The sequence below is a fragment of the Gadus chalcogrammus genome, chromosome 20, assembly GCF_026213295.1.
Source record: "Gadus chalcogrammus isolate NIFS_2021 chromosome 20, NIFS_Gcha_1.0, whole genome shotgun sequence".
Taxonomy (NCBI): domain Eukaryota; kingdom Metazoa; phylum Chordata; class Actinopteri; order Gadiformes; family Gadidae; genus Gadus; species Gadus chalcogrammus.
Window position 1 is genome coordinate 23,562,965 of NC_079431.1, and position 25,250 is coordinate 23,588,214.

The following is a 25,250-nucleotide window of genomic DNA, read 5'->3' on the forward strand; positions in this document are numbered from 1 at the left end:
GGATCCAACCTGTTGGCTTGGACCCCTAACTAGAACTGCAAGCAGTTATGCAGGGGTCCAAGAAATGTGCATTTCGCCGGCACAACGCGAAGCATGTGTTCAAAACAAATGGGCACGGCGTATGCCAAAAGATGCAGCTGACTACAGTGAATATGTGGATATAAAGGTTTTGACTGTGGGAGGTTCGTTGTGGGAGTTATAGCCCAAAACGTGTTTTCAGAAAATTCCATTGGCCAGTTAGGAGATATATTATTTCGTCGTTTATTTGCGCCCCCTTGTGGCGAAATTTTCCAAAGACAATTTTCCTTTGCCAAATAACTCCCGCCCACATTAATAATTCTTGGCCATATTTTTTATATAGACTCGGGTTTGCCCCTTGATGGTTCCCTTATAGTTTGAAGAACATTCCTCTGGCCAATTAGAAGATATACAATTTCCTCGTTTATTGCGCCCCCTAATGGCGAAATTTTCCGAGATTTTTATCGTACGACATTAAGGTTAGCACCAACATGTGTGTACAATTTGGACTCTTTCCGATGTCTGCTTTTGGATTTCTTTGGATTTTTGATTTTCCACGTCTAATTTAGCTCATAAACCAATATTCAAAACACTACCGTTTCGTCGTCGAAGGTCGGATCAAAAAACTGTATATGATTTATTTGCGTGTTCGTCTGAAGATGCCGTGTGCAAAGTTTGGTGTCGATTGGTCAAGAAATGTGGGAGGAGTAGCGAAAATACAATTTTGCGGTTTTCGCGATTTAGCGAAAAATATTCATCGACGCAAATGGGCGTGGCCTAGACCAAAAGATGCAGCAGACTCCAGTGCATCTGTGTGTACAAGTTTTTGGACTGTGGGAGGTTCAGTGTCGGAGTTATAGCCCCAAACGCGTATTCCTTGGTATAGCGCCACCTAGTGGCCGGCGTGTCTGGATTTTGTGGTCTGCGTAGTGTTCACGGACCTGGATCTAGTCATACAATTGGCGTGTCGGCACCATTTACGGTTTGGTACCACTTCTAGGGGGAAATAATAATAATAGGAAGAAAAATCCTTACAAAAACAATAGGGATCGAACCTGTTGGCTTGGACCCCTAATAAACACTACAAAAACAATAGGGATCCAACCTGATCCAACCTGTTGGCTTGGACCCCTAATAATCCTTACAAAAACAATAGGGATTCAACCTGTTGGCTTGGACCCCTAAAAAAATCCTTACAAAAACAATAGGGATCCAACCTGTTGGCTTGGACCCCTAATAATAATAATAATAGGAAAAATCCTTACAAAAACAATAGGGATCCAACCTGTTGGCTTGGACCCCTAATAATAATCCTTACAAAAACAATAGGGATCCAACCTGTTGGCTTGGACCCCTAAAAATTCTTACAAAAACAATAGGGATCCAACCTGTTGGCTTGGACCCCTAAAAATCCTTACAAAAACAATAGGGATCCAACCTGTTGGCTTGGACCCCTCAAAACAATCCTTACAAAAAAACAATAGGGATCCAACCTGTTGGCTTGGACCCCTAATAAAAATAATCCTTACAAAAACAATAGGGATCCAACCTGTTGGCTTGGACCCCTAATAAAAATCCTTACAAAAACAATAGGGATCCAACCTGTTGGCTTGGACCCCTAAAAATCCTTACAAAAACAATAGGGATCCAACCTGTTGGCTTGGACCCCTAAAAAAATCCTTACAAAAACAATAGGGATCCAACCTGTTGGCTTGGACCCCTAAAAATAAACACTACAAAAACAATAGGGATCCAACCTGTTGGCTTGGACCCCTAACAAGAAGTGTGCATTTCGCCGGCACAACGCGACAAGAAATGTGCATTTCGCCGCCACAACGCGAAGCATGTGTTCAAAACGCTACCCTGAACCTGTGGATACAAAGGATTTGACTGTGGTAGGAGTAGCGAGAAGTCAGTGTAGCGTTTTCGCGGCGAAATTTTGTAGAAGATATACAATTTCCTCGTTTATTGCGCCCCCTAACGACGAAATTTTTATCGAACGTCATTGAGGTTAGCACCAACATGTGTGTAGAATTTGGACTCGATCCGATGTCTAATTTTGGATTTGTTTGGATTTTTAATTTTCCACGTCTAATTTAGCCAATAAACAAATATTCAAAACTCTACCGTTTCGTCGTCGAAGGTCGGATCAAAAAACTGTTGATGATTTCTTTGCGTGTGCGTCTGAAGATGCCGTGTGCAAAGTTTTGTGTCAATTGGTCAAGAAATGTGGGAGGAGTAGCGAAAAAACTGTTTTGCGGTTTTCGCGATTTTGCGGAAAAAAATTATTTACGCAAATGGGCGTGGACTAGGCCAAAAGATGCACCAGACTCCAGTGAATATGTGGGTACAAGTTTTTGACTGTGGGAGGTTCGGTGTGGGAGTTATAGCCCCAAACGCGTATTCCTTGGTATAGCGCCACCTAGTGGCCGGCATGTCTGGATTTTGTCGTCTGCGTACTCCGAAGAGATCTGGATCTAGTCATGCAATTCGCGTGTCGGCACCATTTACGGTTTGGGCTGTGGTACCACTTTTAGGGAGGTACTCACTATTATTTATAACCAACTATTTGGGTTGATCGTCGTTACGGAGCGGTGCAAACTGGTCGGATAGTCTACTTACTCTATTAATTGGTTGCATATTCTCCCGGTGGCTTGGGCTTTGTTTGCCCCGAGGCGATACCGCATGTTATATAAGCGGTAGGGGTTCGAATGGGATCGGTTCCCCCCAGCACGGTTGATGTAAACACCATTGTGCATCTTTTTCTAAAGTAATCCCCCTTCCGTATAGGCGGCCTTGCGCAGTTCTAACCCAACTGCTTTGCATGCTTCACTGACCCGCCGTGGAAACAAACTTGCCGGCATCTCATACTTCCTACAGGGATCCAATACAGTGCGTTTGCCCGAATAATATCTAGGTCAGTTTGCAACGCACTTTGTTTTGTTACACGGGCATTGGGTGAAGCACGTGGTTTCGGTGTTTAAAGGTCCCATGACATGAAAATCTCAATTTATGAGGTTTTCTAACATAAATATGAGTTCCCGTAGCCTGCCTATGGTCCCCCAGTGGCTAAAACTTGCGTTTGGTGTAAAACGAACACTAGCTGTTCTGCTCGCCTTTGAAAAAACGGAGGCTCAAGCGCGCTGATTTGGAATGTCTGTATTCATGACGTCACCAAGAATCTCAGCTCCTCCCCTTACTCTGCCTGGCCCGCCCAGAGACGTTGGCCCGCCAATGAGACTCGACCGTGCGAGCGCCACGTGTGTGTGTGTGTGTGTGTGTGTGTGTGTGTGTGTGTGTGTGTGTGTGTGTGTGTGTGTGTGTGTGTGTGTGTGTGTGTGTGTGTGTGTGTGTGTGAATAACACTTGCGTTACAGTTAGGTCCTCCCCCCAAGTACTGTCACGCAAGTGTTTCTTGCCGGTTCTTTGACGTGTCTTGTATTTCCACAACGAGACTGTTGTGGGGGTTATCTGAGCCATGGTTGAGAAGGAATTGGGGGAAAGGAACTTTGGCTTTGACTCGCTGAAGTACATGAACTGCGACATGCCGCCGGTTGCCACGAGGCACCATCGCCCGGCAGCGGGCAGCCGGCAGCGTGCGGTTCAGTCGACTTCAGGTTGATGTGAAAGTGGAAGAACCAGAGACGTCGCAGAACCCGACAAAGTCGTTTGTGATTCATGATATCGTCTGGAGGCGCACACAGCTTTTGGCCGTGATAATATGTATTAAATTATATGATATTATTTAGATATAGAGCTCCAGGACTGTAACGCAAGTGTTGTACACTTCCTCGTCAGACTCTCGTCTCTGGTATTTCTACAACGAGACTCGTATTGGGGGTTATCTCAGCCAAGGTTGAGAATGAATTGGGGGGAAGGAACTTTGGCTTTGACTCCCTCAAACACATGAACCACGACATGGAGGAGAAAGGGATTGTTGGCGGCGAATGTCTCCCGCTTGAGCCCCGCTGAGGGACCACCGCCGGAGGCGGAGGTTCCTAAGACCGGCAACGATCCCTTTCTCCTCCTTGTCGCGGTTCAGTCTACTTCACTTTGATGAGGACGTTGAAGAACCAGGAGCGTCGGAGAACCCAACGAGGTCGTTTGAGATTAATAATATCGGCTCACACAGCTTTTGGCCGTGATAATATATATTATATGATATATCTATGTAAGCTATATGATAATATTTAGATATAGAGCTCCAGGACTCCCGTGTGTTCTAGAATATTTACAGAACACGGCTAAAGGCTGTGTGCGCCTCGCCATTGCGATACATCCACTGTAAACAGAGCGCATGGTACCGTGGCTGCAAGCTGCTCAGGGCCACACCCCCACCCTCCTCCTTGACCCGCCTCGCTCCTCCTCATTTGCATTATAGCTACAGACACCAAAACAGCGCATTTGGGGGAAGCTCAATGTGCGACTGGCTCGGAGTGGCTGTAACTCTGCACCACGGCTGAATTTCGGGAACGTCTTTGAATACTGTGTTAGTTGCCCACTAATACCTATATTAAAGAATACATAAAATAGCATGTCATGGGACCTTTAAAGGAACGGCGCGTTTTGTTGACGTATGTTTCTTTGGTTCCAACCGCCAACGCCATCTTTGTAGTCTGGGAGCCTCTGGCGCATTTCTGTAGGTCGATAGACGCCATCTCGTTTTGTGTAAGGACCGCATGGTCTCGCATAAAACAATAACAGCGGGGTACCTGTGTGAGGAGTCGACCTCACAGAAGAACAACTATCTTGGTTCCAGCTGGAACCGGAGAGTGTCCCTCATGTCTCCCTCTTGGTCAGCGCAGACCACCAACCCAAACAACTCGGACCAATGGTAAAAAGAGCACAGGCGGTCCGTGAATATCACTCCACGGACAACAAATATCTGTTCAGGAGCCCGGATGCAGAGTTCTGGAGAATATCCCCGCGAACCCCCAACAAGGCCGAAAAGTGGACGGACATCGGATGGTGATCGACGGCGACAACACCAGGAGCGACGACCCAGAAGACCCAGAAGTAACCACCATGCTTACACGCATAAAGGAGACGGTGTGGGCAAATGTACCGTATGATGTGGGACACACCCCGCAGCACAACATTGTGGTGAACGTGAACGGCCCTCATCGACCAGAATGGCGACATCAATACAGGATAAAGCCAGAGGCGGAGGAGGGAATCAACGACACCATAACGGACCTGCTGGAAGCAGGTGTGCTGGAGAAGACCACCTCGGAATGGAACACACCTATCCTGCCAGTGAGAAAAGCCGATGGGCTGGCCTGGAGGATGGTGCATCACCTGAGGGCCATCAACGTTCGGACCATAGCCCCCCCGGAAAAGGTCCCAAACCCATACGTGGCCCTAAATCCTGTGAGCTCTGAACATCGATGGTTCACGTTGGTGGATCTCGCCAATGCATTCTTCTGCATCCCCTTGGCGACTGAGTCAAGACAATTCTTCGCTTTCACATAGAAGACAACAATACACGAACAAAAGGATGCCACAAGGTTTCCGAAGCACCCCCACCATCTTCAAAACCTGCCTCAAGGAGGACCTTGCAGAACTGGATCTCCCTTCTGGCACGGTCCTAATACAATACGTGGACGACCTCCTCGTGGCAGCTGAGACGAAGGAAGCTTGCCTACAGGCGACTGAAAACTTGCTGCAAACAATAGCACAAAAAGGATACAAGCTCAAGAAATCCAAACTACAATTGGTGGAAGAAGAGATTACTTTCTTGGGGAAAGTAATAGGAGGGAATAGAAGAGAGATCGGCAAAGGACACAGAAGCACGATCAGAAGCTATCCAAAGCCAATCATAGTCCGACAAATGCTAGCATTACTAGGACTGACAGGATATAGCCGGACCTACATCCCTGATTACACCGGCGAAACAACTACACTGCGACAGCTCATCACCAAAGCAGGACACAGGAATCTGAAAGCCCCCTTGGAATGGACCCCTGAAGCAGAAGAAGCATTCACCAGGCTAAAACAAAGCATGTATAGTGCCCCGCCCCAGACTACAAAGAACCCTTTCACCTGGATGTTTCAGTAAGAGACTGTGTGGTCAACGGAATCCTATGGCAGAAACAACGAGGACAACGAAAAGTCCTAGCCTACCACAGCTCTGCACTGGAACCACCAGAAAAAGGACTCCCTGAGTGTGGAAAAGCTATATGCGCCATCGCCAAAAGCCTGGACAAGACGGCCAACATAGTAATGACACACCCAGTTGTGGTCCACACTATCCACGGGGTAAAAGCATACCTGGATAGTTCAGACTACACAATCACCACAGCAACCAGGAACGCAAAACTCCAGAGAATATTGGGAAATCCCATGGTCACCTTCACCACCCAAGGAGCCAACATGACGGACACCATGCCCGGACCCAACGATGAAGAACCTCAATATGCTCAGAAGAAATAAAGAAGGCAGTGAAGATTCGACCAGGACTGAGAGCAGAACCCCTTCAAACAGTGGACGTGACCTTGTACACCGATGGATGCTGCTACAGAGCCGCCAATGGAGAAAACCTGGCCTCATTGGCTGTAGTGGAACAAACCAAACAAGGAATATGCAGCACTCTGGCTAGTGGCATATTAGAAAAGCCCGCTTCAGCACAAAGAGCCGAACTGTATGCTATGTGTGAAGGTCTACAGATAGCCAAGGGGCGAACGCTAAATGTCTACACCGATTCCAATTATGCATACGAGCTAGCCCACCTAAACGGACAACAAATGATAAACAGACAGATGATCACCAGTGCTAATACCCAGCAAAACACACAGACCTAATCTTGTTGTTAGCCAAAACAGCCCAACTACCTCGAGAAGTAGCCATCATGCACTGCCGAGGAAAACACAAACAGCGGAGGCAAGAGGAACCCACGCGGCGGATGAAGCAGCTAAGAAGGCAGGCAGATACGTCCCAGTAGAACATCTAAAGGAAGGAGGATACACCCCGGTGGTACACCAGATGATGGTCAACGAAGAAACAGCCCTGGACCCAGATGAACAGATGGTCAAAGAAATGCAAGGAGGAGCAGGACCTTATGAGAAATCGGCGTGGAGAGGAAAAGGGGCCAGGGAGAGCCCGGATGGAATATATTACTCCTCCACTGGAAAGCCGGTTGTCTCCTCCAAGGCCCTGCTGTTCCTCCTAAGGAAGGAGCATGGATTGGCACACGAAGGAAAGGCCAAGACCCGGGAAAGGATTGAAAGATACTGGTGGCATCCAGAACTCAAAGCTGTGTGCGACCAGTATGTCCAGGACTGTCGAACGTGCCAAGCCTGTAACCAAAGGCGGGGATTCAAGATATCCAAAGGACAATTCCCCGTGCCCCAGCTCCCATTTCAAGAAATCAACATTGATTTCACAGATATGGGGCAGGAGAACAGAGTTGACGGAAAACGGTTTATGTTAGTAGCCGTCGACAGGTTCACTAGATGGGTAGAAGCAATTCCGGTTAAAAGGGAACACAGTGATGAAATGGTTAACACAGGAACTCATTCCCCGCTGGGGATACCCAAAGCTTATCTGCTCAGATAATGGTACTCACTTCGCCAACGCCCACCTTCAGGAGGTGGAAACATGCATAGGACTCAAACACAGATTCGGCTCAGTATATCACCCCCAATCGCAAGGCCTGGTAGAGCGAGCAAACCAGACAATTAAGAATCAAATAGCAAAAATACTCAGAAGCAATAGACTGGAGAAATCTAGGGACAGCACCGAGGAGGTAGAAACTTGAACCTTAGGACACATGCAGGTGAATCAGTTGACAGGGAAAGTTAGAGAAAAGACAGCAGGGAAAAAGATGACCTGAGTGACAGCTCTGCCATTAGCATTAATGGCCATACGATCCTCTCCCTCTAACACCACCCTTCTCAGCCCCCATGAATTAGTCACAGGACGTCCCATGCAAGGACCATACAGCCCACCTGCCAAAGGACCCCCATCAGACAGGTTTGATGAAGTAATGCAGGAGTACCTGCAAGCACTAACTCAAGCTTCTTTAAGGTTGTATTCCCAGATCCGGCAGATCGTGGACAGAGACCCTGACCGACCTAGCTGCACTCCAAACCAAGGACAAACACGCCCCACTCCAAGACGATGGGCCAAAGCGTGCCCCTGGGAAGGTACCCGGTATGACTCCTTCTGGTGGTCCTGTTCCAAGAAGGAGCAGGAGACATAGCCGCCCGACGTAAGAACATCGCCAGCTACCCACCGCACAAACCAACAACACCAGGTCATGTCTCGTTAAAGTACTGTAGAGGGGTAGAACGTATCTTTGAGCTAGATTTTTGTCAGGTACTGCCTCTGTGGGACCAGGACGGACCGGGTCTACTTGGCAGAAAAGTACATGTGCGTAGCTACCAGACCAGACGGAAGCTACCAAAGAGGTTATGCCTGCCAGGCGTGGTCTCAGGCGTCGTGGCTTACCCATCCTGGGTACAAGGAGGGCTATTATCCCCTGACGTCCAGCTACAAGGTACTCCAAAAGGGAATCTCCCTTACCAGAAGAACATATGGATATAAGGAAATCTGGACCAGTGATGGTCTAGCAGTCAAGGGAGGCGATGTTCATAACGTTAAGGGCAGATTTAATCGTTCCCGAAAACAGATCGCATAAGACAGACCATGGCCTGGTCTTTCTAGTGTTAAGGGCGGATACTTGGGGGGAGGACCTAAAGATAGTTATCCTTCAATCAGGATATGCATGCGGGCCCAATAATATTCCACCTAAAGGGACATATGATTTCTTAGAAGCGCCACATCTCTCACCCACCCCGGTAGTGCATCCAAACGAAGGGGCGCACGCAGAATATTGGGAGGTAAAGACGGGTGAGCTTAATCAGAACATGTGGTTAAAATGGATGAACTACACAGACCGGGCCCAGGGCAAGACCAACTGCATTATCTGTGCCGCAGGCCACCCCACCTTGACCACAGCCCCCGCTAGAATCACCCCCCATAATTCACCGCAAGGTTTTGTTTGTCTATTGGAATTGTTCGTGGATGGCCACATCCAAGGGTGCTCAATTACAATAAAATCCCAACTACATATCATGTATCCTCAGACCCCGATTAGAGCTATACCCCCCAGATTTGAAGTTAATTTAACTCCGGACTATCATTGTATCACAGGAAGGGGAACAGGGAGGAAGGTAGGATCATTTCCTCCTGAGTCTTGTAACACCACTAGGGAAATAGAATTGTTGTCCAATATGACCCATGCCCGTAGTGATATATGGTGGTTCTGTGGAGGACTGATCCTCAGGGGAGTTCTCCCCTTTGAATTCTCAGGAACATGCGCAATCATACAATTAATAATGCCCATCTACATTTTACCCGATAGCAAGACTGTGATGGATCTCACATTATCCAGGAGTGGTGGTCTCCCGGATTTGACCCGTCGGAAACGGGAGTATGCACCAGTCCCGGGTAGTTTTGATAAAAATATATACATAGACGCAATAGGAGTACCCCGAGGGGTCCCTAACGAACATAAAGCCCAGAATCAGATAGCGGCAGGATTTGAAACGGTTCTATTTTGGTGGTCTACTATTAATAAAAATGTTGACTGGATAAATTACATATACTATAATCAACAACGGTTTGTTAATTTTACAGAAGAGGCAGTCAAAGGACTGTCCGAACAATTCGATGCCACCTCCCGTATGACCTATCAGAATAGGCTACCTTAGATATGTATTGCAGCATTCTTGAAGAAAGTTGTCCAATCGTTGGTCGCTTTAAACTCACTTTATTTGTTAAAGTAGGCATGTTTTGGTATGGTAACTATGAAGCTTAAGGGAGTGAATTGTATCTAACGCGTGTGTGAGAAATACCGTGAGCTACTTCGAGCCACGGGCAAAAGCCCATGTCTCTCCGCGGGTGTACCTAAGATCTCTGTCCTCTTCACTTCGAATCACGCGCTAGAGCCCGTGAATTGGGCGTGGCCTATGTGGTGGGCGTGGCCGGGGTGACGTAATGGCTCCGCCCCTGTCTAAAGGTGCTGCCATCTGTGGCTGGAGCAGCTATTGCAGCCTTCAGTAAGGTCCTGCTCCCCTAGTGGCTATGTATAGTATTTACGGCTTATATGTTTGGTCCTGCTTCCTAGTTGTTCTGTGAGGGTAATACAGCTTGTGTGTTTGAATCTGCTTCCCTGAGGCTATGTGGAGGCAGCTTATGTTCTTCAAATACGTAACATATTTTATTAGCAGAACGAGGAGGGGTGTGCGGGATGATAGGGACAACATGTTGTACTTTTATCCCCAATAACACAGCTCCGGATGGGTCAGTGGCCAGGGCGTTGGCCGGACTACAATCCCTCAGGTTAGAGTCGGCCGAGAACTCCGGTATTAGTGACCCAATAGCTGGATGGATGGAGAACCTGTTTGGTAGGTGGAAAGGCATGATCCAGTCAGTGCTCATCGCGGGAATAATGGCAGTAGCCGTGTTAATTGTTGTCGGCTGCTGTTGTATTCCCTGCGCACGAGGGCTACTGCATCGGCTGATCACCACAGCAGTGGGCGCTACAGAAGTGCCAGGTGGCATTCATGCTTACTTGGGAATCAGATATGATCCGGTGAACTGGGACGAGATACCACCTGGGGGGCCCGACCCTATCCAGCTATAATATATAGAATAATCAACTGCATTTGTAGCACCTGTATCTAAGATAATCAATATCCCGTATCAACTTGAACAACTAATTATTAAACAACCAAGACGGGTTGTGTTTGTTATTGTCTAGTATTGTTCGGTTGCGAGTGCAACCTGTTGTTTCTGTATCACTGCATTGATAATGGGGCGGTTGATCTTCTTTGAGACAGCTGTTTACAGGTTTCCTGTTGCTGACACGACGACGATTGAACGCCTGAAGGAGGCTCACATGATGTGAAAGTAACCTCTCTATGTGAGCCGAGCCCCTGACAAGGAGGGACGAGCCTTGGGTTCATGAAATACAGGTCCCGATGGTGACAGAAGAAACAATGGCTGCGATTACAACAATGTCCAAAACCACCCACATGCAACAGCGCACCAATGCACGAAGATCACCTGAACCACCCAAATCCATGCTAGCCTATCAATAATCTTGAATTTTTTAAATTTTTAATATGACTACTAATTTTGTACTTTACTTTTGCACATGCTGGAAATTTTATGACCTTGTTACACATAACCAAAAAGTATTAGCTTGGATTTCTATGGATTCTTTTGTTTGTGTGCTGTTTGACCATATGATTGTATGATAACCAGGATATATGTTCATTGTTGTATTGTTAATAATGACTTGTATTACCTATGAGACCCACCAAGGCAAATGCCGTTTCAGTATTATTAACGCGTTGTGGTTTATCTCCAATATGGAGTTTTTTCCACTTCGGTCGGTGGTGTTGATGATTTATCCTACTTTGACTATGTTTTCGGTGTGGTAAATGGTGTTTATGATTTAAAATCTTATTGTATGGTCATCTGAGATGACCAAGGTGGGATTGTTACATATTTTAAGAACATGAGCTGCCTCCACATAGCCTCTAGGAAGCAGATTTTTTTTTTTTTTCCTCCTGGCGCATATTTTTGCGCCCCCTCTATATCTCCAACCAATATTTTGACATTAAAAAAAAAAATCTAACATTAGGGTAAAATTAGCCAAAAATCGAAAACGGAAGGGGAACCTACCTCCTTGGTTTCGTCAGAACATGCTAGTACTATAAGGCGTGAAGTTGGTGGTCAGATTCAGTACAATGATGTTATTGATGACTTTGCAGCGAGGAAGGCCAGAAGGACTGCACTGTAACCTTTGAAGTGTGGAGTAAAATGTATATAGTTCTTTAGACAACGTTCATTTGCACTTTTTCTATTTGTCAATTTATTTGTTTATTTTTAATATTCTGATTATTTAACACTCTTAGATTTACATATATTATTGTATTGTTTGTTGTTGTTATTATTATTATTGTTTGTTAACTAAGTTGTTCATTTGTTTTGTGTGCACTTTGCACTTTTGTTCTTGCAATAAATAAAGGTGCAGTACTTTACTGTAGAACTGTTAAGAAAAGGGTCAATGATTTTCTGTTTCAAAAAAAAAAAAATCAGTTTCCGTTTGGTGAATTTCGTTTTATTCCATTTCGGCTAATTTTGTTCATGTAGATTGATGGCTTAAAATAAGTGAATAATATGTGCCACAAGTGACTTAGACCTTCTAAGATTGTTGTTTGCCAGCCATCAGCAGGCGATTGGGAAGATGACGTGCAGGTATGTGCAGTGTTGTACAGTCTGCTACTGTCAATGCCTGGTAAGTGTGAGAGCGCCGAAATTGCTTAGATGCCATGCCGAGAGCGGTATTGCAGACATATAGAGATGTAGAACATTATAGCTCGCAACATATTGAGAGCTGTGAACTTAGTTCAAACTTTTGAATAATGAACTATGAACTGAACTCGTTCATTTTAAAATGTGTGAACTATGAACTGAACTAGTCAAGTGAACTTTCCCAAAACGGGGCATGTGTCCATAAACCGTCTCACAGGGGGGCGTGGTCGGAGCGTAGTTCAGCAGGGCACAGGCTTGCCATTTCCTCTGTGGATTTTATTCTTGAATTAATGTTTGTTCATCGTTGCGATCGTTGTTGTGTTTATGTGAAAGAAATGCAGTTACAGGGCAAAACAGTTTTTCAAGGTTGCAATTCAGTTTTCGTGGGGAATTAACAAACTTTTTTTTTTTTTTTTTTCTTCTTTTTTTTTTTGCGGAGGGTGGGGGGGCGCCAGGAGTGAAGCTCGCCTAGAGCGCCAAATGTGCTGGGGCCGCCCCTGCATAGCCACAAAGGGAGCAGGACCTTACTGAAGGCTGCAATAGCTGCTCCATCCACAGACAGCATCTCAGACAAGTGAGGAAGCCGAGGCTAATACGTCACACCGGCTCCGCCCACTTCACACAGGCCGCGTGGATTTGACCATAACAGTCTACAGAGAAGTGGAACGAATCAGAATCTCCAGGTAGCTCAGGACTCTGTTGGGCAAAATAACCTGCTGAGTACATCACATGTACATTACAAATATAGCTAACTCCTACCCTAGCCTGATGAGCACATCACATGGCAGGCACATTACAATATAGTCAACTCTTGCTCTAACCCAACGAACACATAACACAAACATGATAATATAGTCAGGTCAAGGCCGGAGCCGAAGGCCCCATTTCCCAACCAGGCAAATGGTGGACACTCAGACAATGCACCAGTCATCCTCAAGAACGGGAGAGCCACATTAATTTATCGCACAGGAGACACTTCGAGGAGCTCTCCCCCGTTAGGAGGAACACAAGAGATACACATGCATATACCAGGGCCTGAGAGCCACATTAATTTATCACACAGGAGACACTTCGAGGAGCTCTCCCCCGTTAGGAAGAACACAAGAGATACACATGCATATACCAGGGCCTGAGAGCCAAGGTCAAGCAAAAACACACAGAACCACACACACCTCAAACGCACACACCTCATCGAGAGGAGGATACAGCATAAGACTGTATCACACAGGGACTCTTCATCTTCTTCTGAAGCAGACCTTCCACGGAGGCGAAGCTCTGGACGAACCATCAGCGCTGATTAGGGACTTAGACATATTCGATCTCACACGCTATATGACTCTGTATAACCGTTGCCACTTTACTAATAAATCCAAGGTCCTCGTGCCGACAGACTTTATTACCTCTCCATCTCATTTCATCTGGTCCAGTAACTCGACAGACCGTTTTTCCCCTCAAAAAATTGAACCGCAACTGGGAAACGAGAGAAGGAGAGCGGCACGACCTCGGGACCCCGGAGCACCGGACCGATTCCTGCAGTCTCACCTCGCGCGCGCCCAACAAAAGGTAGGCAGAACCTGTTGATAAAATCCAAACTCTGCATAGTTATATATAGGAACCACATTAGGAGGTGAGACTGTGAGAGCGGTTCGCTACGGGATATCTCGTGGGGACGAATAGGACTGCATCCCAGCATTTCCCCATAAACCCGATTGACCCTGAACGCGTGACACATCGAATATCGGCTCGTTGCATGGTGAAGGAATACCCACGAGACCATAGGGCCTATAAGAATCGGGCATAGTGATACAAGACTACCGATGGCCAAGTAATGGATGTGTAATAAATACACCTGTGTCTTAAAGGGGGTTAGAGTCCCTCGGGTGGGGTTAGAGTCCCCTTCTTTGTTTGTGTATTAAATAATTATATGTGGTAAGAAGGTTAGAGTCCTTTATCAGGGTTAGAGTCCCTTTGCAGAGGAAACGGTATGACTGGGGCATGAGTGGCACCCAGAGGAAAAAGGTAAATGAGAATAAGATAAACTAGGCTCGTTGTGAAAGAACACCCTCGAGGCCTAAGGCTCGCCGCCCTTGATAAGTGAATCTGAGGTGCACGAAGAAGCACAACGATTTCTTGGCCATATATTCATTGCATATGCGGGGACTGACGGACAGACACCTGAACTGACGCAGACTAGGGATAGCAGAGACCTCTCACCCCCACCTTCACGACCAGAGAGCAAGTGCGCGTGTATGGAGTCAAGAACGAGAGTCAGCGTGGGTGGAAGAATAGGAGAGCATGGGTGAGAGAGAGACAGAGAGACAGTGTGTGTATGCGCGTGAGAGAGAGAGACAGAGTGGCTGTGTGTGTGTGTAAGAGGCCCAGAGAGAGAGAAAGAAAGAGAGCGAGCGTATGTGTGGGCCGGCTAAATATAGAAATAAATAAATCAATGATAACCCTGCTATGTGTGCAACGCTTGCTTGCTTTGTTATGCTCAACGCTATTTTGCTGTGTCTGATGATTGTGGGTGCGGTAGTAGACGGATAATTGCATTGACCACAGCGGACGGGAATAGTAGACACCTGTTGCCCCTCACTAGTAAGGTGTGAGCGGCTGGGCATATATCTCTGTCCAGACTCCCTGTGCATGTGTGTCAGAAAGAGAGAGAGAAAGGCTGTGAGCGATTCTGTGTGTGCGCGTGTACGCAAGAGGCAATGTTCATGTGTGTGCGTCTGCGGGAGACAGAATGAGAGGAGCCGTGTGTGAAGTCAGTGTGAATGTGCATTTGTGTGAGAGGGAGCGAGAGAGATAGCAAGGAGAGCTAAAGTCGGAGGACGATCGAGAGGGACAGTTGGAGGTAGCGATAGAGTGCGTGTTTTTCTGACAATGAACGGTTGTTTCAGGACCACGAGAAGGGACTCTGTATGGTTTTCAGGCCCAGAGTGTAATCCCCTTTCCCATATGTGTAGTCCTCCCATTTGAGGTCCCCGTCCACCATATTTGAAGTCCTCTACTCCACCTCATGTTGTAGTTCCCCTCCCTAGAATTGTATGGAAGTTAGAACCTGTGAGGGTGTTTTGGTTCGGCCTGACGAGGCCTGTACCAATTTCGGTGGTCAGCTTCGTAGTTTTGTGTATATAGAAATTTGGAAAGGGGGAGCAGTATTAAGTTATATATAATGAAGTCAAAAGTTATTTGTGAATGAAGGGACAGAAGGATCTTTTTGTGTGTGAGAGATAGTTATTAGGCCTTGTTCCATGATTGATAGTTCAGGATGTTGCATTCCAGGCTTATCTGTTAACGGTCCTAGGTGCTGCCTGACCCTAAGGGCCCTTACATAGTCGACGCGAGCGACGCGCGTAAACGACGCGAGTGACGCGAGCGACGCGCTTCCTTTCATAGTCTACACAGCATACGCGAACGTCGCGGGCAATGCATGACATGCAATACACCACTCACGCCATGGGTGGCAGCAGAGTCACCGGTCTTTTCGCGGGTGACATTCCAGGTGACATTCCGATCAAAGTGGCTACGGAAGAAGAGTGATGAAGCGCAGAGATAGGCGGTCGTATGTGCGCCCTTTAAATACCACACGAGATCAGGATGGGGAATTTGTTTCTCTGGTGCTTCCAATGCGAAGCCTGGACGAGGAGAGGCATTTCCAGTATTTTCGGATGTCGGCGCCAAAGTTGAATGATCTCCTTACGCGAGTCATCCGATATCTTCCCGACTCTCACCAAAACCGGCCCTTGTCAGGGAGCAGCTGGCAGATTATTTTTTGTCAGATGCTGGCGTGTTTCCCCACCAGTACAATGTGCTACGATTGGGTATGCGCACTGGCCAATAAATGCATATACATTGGTCACTTGGAAGCATGACTTTTGATTCATTAGTTATCACATTACACAAGTTAACTCATTTGGTTTACGTCAAACTCATTCATTCATATCCTATAAAATGTTTATACAACGAGCTACGGCCTTGACAGATAAATGAATCATTTAAGTGTAGGCCTATAGCCAAAGCTATAGCGCATAATGTCCACAGAAATGATATGGTAGGAAACATTATTAGAGAAAATGCGTTCATTTATCAAACACAGAAAATAGTCCCACCAAACACGCACACATTTTTCATTCACTACACACTCACGCTTTCAAATTTCATTCACTCAAAGAGGCTACTGAACTTATGTTTCACACAGAACATGAACACTTGTTTCACATAGAACGTGAACACAAAACATTACGTAATTAATTCAAATAGGCAACACTAAAACAAATAAGGCCAGTAATAGAACGAATATCGGGTGACAAGAAGATCATTAAAATGGCTCACAATCCCGCATCAGCTGTTTGATGTCGCGCATCAAAATAGCACTTTGCCCCTGTGGAAGGGTTCGCATAAATTGGCACAGATAATTAGTAAAAGAGACGTCAAGTCATTCTTATCACGTTCCCGCATCCTCTCATATGTTCTTCTGTAAATATAACCTATAGTGGGGATTATGTACAATATTTGCAGTATCGCCCCCACCGACAACGCATGGTATTGCATGGATCGGCGCGTCGTGTATCAAAAATTTGGAGGACGCGTTTTGCTACACTTCAACGCTTAATGGCGGCCGAAGCGTCGCGTCGCGTAGCCTTTTGGACGCGTAAGCGTAGCGATGCGTCGACTATGTAAGGGCCCTAAGGGGGGTGAGGAAAGAATGAGAGAGAGAGAACACATTTCACCCCCATCTGTTGACCCACACCATTAAGGCAGTACAGAGAGACACACTAACACACAGTACAGAGAAAGTGAGTGAGACCGTATACGTGCGTTTGTGTGAGTGTGTGCATATGTGTGTACGTCAGTGTGTACGTGCGTGTCAGCGAGTATGCGTCAACGTGCGTTTGGATGTGTACGTTTGCGTGAGAGAAAGCTTGATAGAGGGAAATAGAGAACCTGTGAGTGAATCAGTGGGTGTGTATGCGTGGTCCGCTCTATCTTTGCCCGTTGAAACGGGTAAAGGTAGGAATAGATAAATCGATAATAATGAATAATGTCTCTCTGCCGTATTGCTTTGGTCTATGGCTTGACCTGCGGAAATAGACAAATTGACAATGATAAATAACCCTTTTTTACTGTGTTGCTTCAATTTACTGTTTGACCTGTTAAAACTAGACCTAGATAAGTTGACAAGGATAAATGATATCTCTTTTACTGTGTTTCTTTGAATTACTGCTGGACCTGTCGCGATAGATAAACTAACGATACTAAACAATATCTCTTTGCCGCGTTAGTTGACGGTTTAGTCTGTTGAAGCAGATTAATCAATAAGGATGGATAACGACTATTGGCTATGAGGAATATCTGGATGTATTGAATAACGTCTCTAGGCCCTGTTGTTGTATTTTGCCCCCCCCCCCCCTGTTTTTTCCTCCTTTTTTCTCGTTCTCCTCCTCCAAGAGTGACAATAGTTACCCCCTAGTCTCTCATCCGCCCTCGTGTGTTAGACAGGCCCCACAGAGTTATAGCATCACGGCCGCCATTTTTTGAGTTCTCTCACTCAGTCCCAAGCCACACCTCCCCCTCCGCCAAATTTGGGCTTTCCTTGAACCCTACCCTTCCCCAACTCCACCGCCCCCTGCTGGACCACTCCAACCCTACCCTTCCCCAACTACACCGCCCCCTACTGGACCACTCCAACCACTCCCTTCCCCAACTCCACCGCCCCCTGCTGGACCACTCCAACCCTACCCTTCCCCAACTACACCGCCCCCTACTGGACCACTCCAACCACTCCCTTCCCCAACTACACCGCCCCCTGCTGGACCACTCCAACCCTACCCTTCCCCAACTACACCGCCCCCTACTGGACCACTCCAATCCTACCCTTCCCCAACTACACCGCCCCCTGCGGGACCACTCCAACCCTACCCTTCCCCAACTACACCGCCCCCTACTGGACCACTCCAACCCTACCCTTCCCCAACTACACCGCCCCCTGCTGGACAACTCCAACCCTACCCTTCCCCAACTACACCGCCCCCTGCTGGACAACTCCAACCCTACCCTTCCCCAACTACACCGCCCCCTGCTGGACAACTCCAACCCTACCCTTTCCAAACTCCACCGCCCCCTGCTGGACAACAACAACCCTGCCCATCCCCAACTACACCGCCCCCTACTGGACAGCATCAATACCAATCCAACCCCGACTCTCGATCACCCCCTGCTAGAAGAATTATCCCAGTTACTAAAAAAGCTAGAAGAGAAACCTCCCCGCACCCAGCCCTCAGTGCTCGTGCGTCCACAACCCCGGCCACCCCCATACCAGGCTGCTGTAAGAAGGAGCGACGAACGCGCCCACCATGTCGGACGAGCAACGAACCAGAGCGCTGGGCTGGTTGTGCCTCAACGCTGAACCGGGGAAAATATTGAAAGGCCAAGACCGAAAGAAATGGGAGGACCGATGTGATGTCTACATTAAAAACTGGCAGAAAGAGGGCGTGGTCCCCTCGACCAGACCGGCCGGGCCGCCATACACGCGCACATTGGCAGCCAGTATGAGCAGGCGAAGGTCCGCCGCGACAATGCTGGAACCAAGGCGGGACGAGCGGATGCACTCAAAGCCCAAGACCGGATAAAACAAAAGAGAATCTTAGTATTAAATGCATTGGCCTCTTGCCTCCCGTCCCACACCCTAAAACCAGCCCCCTCCGCCAGGAATCCCTTCCTAGCGGACCTTGCAACCCCTGCCCGACCGAACCTGATAGCCCCAGTCTATCCAACCCCTGCACAACCGAGCCTGACAGCACCGCTCTATCCCTCCCTACCGAGGGCCGATGTACAGGCCCGCCCACCTCCGTACACCCACTCCCTCCCCTATGCCCCGACCGACTTCCCGCCCCTGCCCACCCAGCTACCCGCAGATGGAGTAAGCGGCACCGCGATGGGTCCTCCCCAGATCCCCGCGCCACGCCATCTCATGTACCCAGTTATCGAAATAACCCACTCCACACCTCAGTCCCCGGTCACGGTGACCTGGCAAGACCCCGCACCCCTGGAACCGGAACGAGCCAAAGAAGGGGTCCACTTCACAAAGAGAAACCATCCACAAAGCGAGGAAAGCCTGAAGCTGACGACAGCTCCCTCCCCATGCCCGATGATACCAGGGAGAGCCGGGCCATTGGGGCAAGAACCACCCAGCACCGAGAACTGGACACCCCCCTCCTCCAGCTACAGCCAAGCCCAGGCCCCCGAAACCAGGCCACGACCACCAGAGCGAGCCCAGCCGAAAGCAGAAAGGATACTGACGCAGATCGGCGTCCCTGGCGCCAGCGCATTGGACCTGGCCTCCTTCCTGATCAACCTATCGTCTAAAGCCGAAGAAGCAGAAGTGGCAGGAGCAACAAAAGCAATGAGAAGACACTCCGGAATTCCCCAAGGGAGACACGCAAGACACGAGGAAAGAGATGAAGATGCCGCAGACACCTTGGAATGGGACCCACTGGGAATAAAATGGAAAGAAGAAGCGCTGGAAAGAATGACCCACAGCATCGAGACAGAAGTCCATCTCCTGTCTCGACAGCTGCGGGAAAGGAACGAAGGCAGAGACCAGAGGTGGGGAAGAGGCGCAATCCACAGGACAATTGGCCCGGGCAGATCACAAGCCCGAAGTACCGAAACCCCGATCACGACCACGGCCACCACCAGCACTCCACAAGGGTCCAGACCCACCAGCCCCCCGACACAAAGGAGCCAAGTCCCCCAGCGACCCCTGCCTCAACAAATACGGTGGGCTATCCCTAACCTATACTTATGGTTCCAGCGCCGCCTATACCTTCCTCCTATGCGACGTCGTTCCGTGCGTAGGCGGACCCGCAGCCTGGGAAAAGTACGATGCATACATCTGCAATGCCCCCAAGGGTTCCTTCACGGGAGTCCAGGGCAACGGGGTAATGGTGTCCCCGGACAACAACCAGGGTTGGTGTCGAGGATGGGGAAATGTACTATGGATGACAGGGAGGCACCAGGGGTACTATGTGACTAACCGCTCTCGGACTCTCCACAGGCCTGACGAGACGGCCGCACTACAGGCGAATGGCTTCCTCTCGGGAGGCAACGGCGGAATCACCGTTACCCTCAGGAACATTACCAGCAACCCGTACCAAGGATGGGGCAACCCCACGTTAGGGTCGACTCGGGCGTGCGGTGTAAACACTGACTCTGCCTATTTTGTGTTCGGGGTATCCCATTCCGGCCCGGACACGGCGGCTTTGTTTCAGAAAGGCCCCCACCACACCCACCGCACCAGCCTCCAGGGCCAACACGACAACTCCTAAACCCCCGGTCCGACCCATAATGACTCGCAACGGCCCGGTCACGATTTTTTATTTAGAATCCGTGGGGCAGCTCCCCACCCATGATTCCATCGCACTCGCGACCGGCTACGCAGACGATAACGCATGGCTCAGCTGGATTGCTGCTACGATCCAATTCCAGGGGCTGTCCGACTGCGTAGCCTGTGCGTCAGCTCGCCCCCATCTCATCTCGACCCCAGTACTGTTCGATTTTACCAGCGACCCCATCGGTTCTCACTGCATGTTAGCTCTGTTTGTTACCCCCTAACCGGCCGGCTGCGGCCTCCTTAGCTCTCTGTTTCCACCCGGCCTTAACGACTCACTTCCCCCGGTGTACTCCCCTGGGGAGTACACCCACTCTTGCATCACCAGGGTCGGAACGGTAAATGTTGGGGCGGTACCACCGTCGTGGTGCCACTCCATCACGAATGTTACGCTTTGGCCCAACATGACCGAACCGGGCCTAGGACGCCAAGACCTATTCTGGTCCTGTGACAAATTCACCCTCAGACTTACACTCCCGGCACAATGGTCCGGAACCTGCATTATAGTGCGCCTACTTATGCCCGTCACGCTCTTTACCGGGGGTTCGCCCGGGCCCGACAACCAAACTACCTCTCGACACCGCCGCGACACCACTCTGACCGACCACTTTGACCTGACCAAGAACACCCCCATGTACATGGATAGCATAGGCATTCCCCGGGGCGTTCCAAACCAGTTTAACTTAGCAGACCAGATAGCCGCGGGTTTCGAGAACCTACCCCTTATCTCTGCCATAATTCCAATCACCCCCAACAAAAACGTAGATCGCATTAATTACATTCACTACAACGTCCACCGCCTATCCAACCTGACTCGCGACGCGGTAGAAGGGCTGGCCTCACAACTGGCCGCCACCTCTCTAATGGCGTATCAAAACCGTCTAGCCCTGGACATGTTGTTAGCCGAGAAAGGGGGGGTCTGTTCGATGTTTGGGGCTCAGTGCTGCACCTTCATTCCCAACAACACGGCCCCTGACGGGTCAGTGACAAGGGCCCTGGCCGGCCTTCGAGCTCTTTCCGTCCAGATGGCAGAGGACTCTGGGGTCGACAACCCCATGGAGAAATGGATGACTGATATGTTCGGCAAGTGGAAGGGCCTTCTCATGGCCGTCCTGTCATCCCTGGCTTGCTTTGTCGGGATTGTGGTCTGCTGCGGGTGTTGCTGCATCCCCTGCGCCCGCACCCTCTGCTCACGCCTCATCACCACGGCCCTCGAAAAGGAGAAACAACAGCCCCCTCCCTACTCTGAAGCAGCCCCCCTCATGCCCCTGCTGGATTTCCCGGACCAGCTTCCCCTGGACGACCAGATAGTGCCTGCAAACTTTGACTGTGAGTATGGCCTCCCTCACCCTGCAACCTTTGACTTTGAGTACGAGCTCCCCTACACACTCCCAACCCCCGCCATCGACTGCGTCCCCGCCGAGCCGGACATCTACCCGTGAGTGCTAGTGGCCTCTCCAGGTGCACGGCCCCGGCGTCCTGTTTCCACCACCGTATGCTGAAACCCCACCACCACACCTCCCTCCCCCCCCGCCTGTGACGTGCTAGTAACCTCTCCAGGTGGGCTGCCCCATTCCCGTCCCCGCCAACGGCACCACCCCCCTCCCACCTGATGCACCCACGTCGCCCGGACCAGGGATCTGCGTTCTGGTACCAGGGGCAGCGGCCCGTTCCCTTAAGGCTTGAGGGCGCCCCTGGCTGTATTCGCTTCTGTACGCTTCACTGTTTTTAGCCGCTCCCATATCTATGCCCGCGTCTACGCAACCGACGCCGGGAAAGCAAATGTTGTTGTTTATATCGCTGTCCCACTAGATGGAGCTCGGGGGTACACACGGGCGAGATTCCAGGGGCCTTGATTGCCCGTTTATCAGGTGAGGTCCTGAGCGCAGTTGAATAAAAGGGTCTAATGCTCAGGTGGCGCGTTGCGTCCACCTGCCCGTGATGACGCTCAGGACTATTCCGTGGTTTCTTAGTTGTTCCCGTGCCCCGGGCCTACCCTGAATACCCCATGCGTGTGATTGCTTATTGTTACACGACCAGTTAACTCCTCCTCACATCCTTAGTGTGTGGTCATCTAGGGATGGGTTGAGGGGGATTGCCATTCGTTGTGTACCTCATATCTTTCTGATATGATTATTATTATTTAGGGACACGTTTCATGGTTGCATTTCTTTCCTGTGATTGTTATTGTGTGGTGTTTGTGTGATTGTTGCATTTTTGTTTATATCGTTATTGTTTACTGTTGGTTTTATTGTTGCATTTTGTTGTTGTTGTTATGGTTTGGTGTTGGTTTTGTTGTGTATCATCTGCTGCCAGTATTGTTGGTATTGTCTGCTCGCGATGTAAGGCCGGGGTGGATGCCACCCCCTAGGTGGGGTGTGTATGGCATACCCATGTCTGAAGCAGGGGTAGCGTTTCTCCCACGTGGTTCCCCATACACCCGGTCCAGCGAGTTGTTTTAGTCCCATGCTCATGGTTGTTTGTTTTTATGATCATTTTGCCTTCTTTCTGTTATTTCTAATGGTGTTATAATGGTAGTCCCGCGCTGGAGTCCTATCCCTCGTACCCCTAATGAGTGGGATATGTTGGGCAAAATAACCTGCTGAGTACATCACATGTACATTACAAATATAGCTAACTCCTACCCTAGCCTGATGAGCACATCACATGGCAGGCACATTACAATATAGTCAACTCTTGCTCTAACCCAACGAACACATAACACAAACATGATAATATAGTCAGGTCAAGGCCGGAGCCGAAGGCCCCCATTTCCCAACCAGGCAAATGGTGGACACTCAGACAATGCACCAGTCATCCTCAAGAACGGGAGAGCCACATTAATTTATCACACAGGAGACACTTCGAGGAGCTCTCCCCCGTTAGGAGGAACACAAGAGATACACATGCATATACCAGGGCCTGAGAGCCACATTAATTTATCACACAGGAGACACTTCGAGGAGCTCTCCCCCGTTAGGAGGAACACAAGAGATACACATGCATATACCAGGTCCGAGAGGAGGATACAGCATAAGACTGTATCACACAGGGACTCTTCATCTTCTTCTGAAGCAGACCTTCCACGGAGGCGAAGCTCTGGACGAACCATCAGCGCTGATTAGGGACTTAGACATATTCGATCTCTCACGCTTTATGACTCTGTATAACCGTTGCCACTTTACTTAATAAATCCAAGGTCCTCGTGCCGACAGACTTTATTACCTCTCCTTCTCATTTCATCTGGTCCAGTAACTAGACAGACCGTTTTTCCCCTCAACTCGCGGGTTCGATTTTTGATCAGCTGGGAGACGCTCAGCACGTGTTTGACACACTTCCCCTCCTTTTGCTCCGTAGTTACCATACCAAAATACTTTGACAAATAAAGTGATTTAAAAGCGATCCGGGATTGGACTACTTTCTTCGAAGAACTCTGCAACATCTTTGGGAGAATAATATTTATGTATACATGTGGAGATATCTGTAAAGACTCGTTGTGTATGTACATGCGTACATCTTTTGGGCAACATACGAGAATGTTGTGCCGCAGTTTCAATATGGGATATTAACGTTATATTATCTTGTAACTCTCTTCCTCTCTCGATCTCTCTCTCTCACTGCCTCTCTGTCTGTCTGTCTGTCTGTCTGTCTGACTGTCTGTCTGTCTGTCTGTCTGTCTGTCTGTCTGTCTGTCTGTCAGGAGATAGGCCCTCCCTCCCCCCTTCCTCATAAATACACCTTCCCCTCTGCGTTTCAAAGCCTCCACTTTGTCCCCTCCCCCACAGAGTGGCTTTGTCTTTCATGCCCCACTCTTGAGTTGTTTTGAGTACTCGTCGTTAACGATTGTTCTTGGTACTGGGTGCGAGGTGAAGTCCTCCACTATCGGTCTCTGTGTAGATCGGGCCACAATAGAATATTAACGAGAGTTCCAATACTTACTATCTTTCACTTCTCCCATTCTTCTGACCTTTCCTGAGGCCGGCACGGTCTGTGTTCCTAAGCAGTAGCTCCATAGCGGACGTTCGGAGTGGATACTATCTTATCTGCTGATCCGCTAATACCACCCTAGACTGCATGCTTACATGCAGTCTAAGCATGCAGGCCCCCTACACCCGAGAACCCCCCCCACCCCACCTCTCCCCCCTCTCCTCCCTCCGCACCCCCTTCGTGAATCTCCTCCTCCTCTCCTCCTCCTTCTATCTTAGTAAACCCCCCCCACCAACACCCCCCCCCCTCTCGCCAAACCTTCCCCGCAAATACAACACCCCCCTCCCCACCTCTCCCTCAACATCTCTCTCTCTCTCTCTCTGTGGCTAGTTATACCAACGATAACCTCTGTTTGTAGTTCTCCTTTTCATCCGAGGATACAATAGGGCTATCTGTGTATATATAAATATACACACAGCGCAGAGACAGAGTGTACTGAGAGCGCAAATTGCGGTTAAGTGGTAGCCTTATGCCATAAGGTCCCACAGATTTCAGCCGGACAGATAGAACTCAGAGAAGTTTCTGTT

At 48.9% G+C, this 25,250-nt stretch overlaps 1 protein-coding gene across 1 annotated transcript in view; it reads right to left on the minus strand.

Annotated features, from left to right (window-relative positions):
• itga4 (integrin alpha 4) overlaps positions 1-24,806 on the minus strand; it is a 119,618-nt gene extending 94,812 nt beyond the window's left edge. The window contains exon 1 of the mRNA XM_056580552.1: positions 24,676-24,806. The gene's annotated coding sequence lies outside the window, so the exon portion shown is untranslated. The remainder of the gene's footprint in view (positions 1-24,675) is intronic.
• Positions 24,807-25,250: the final 444 nt, after the last annotated feature.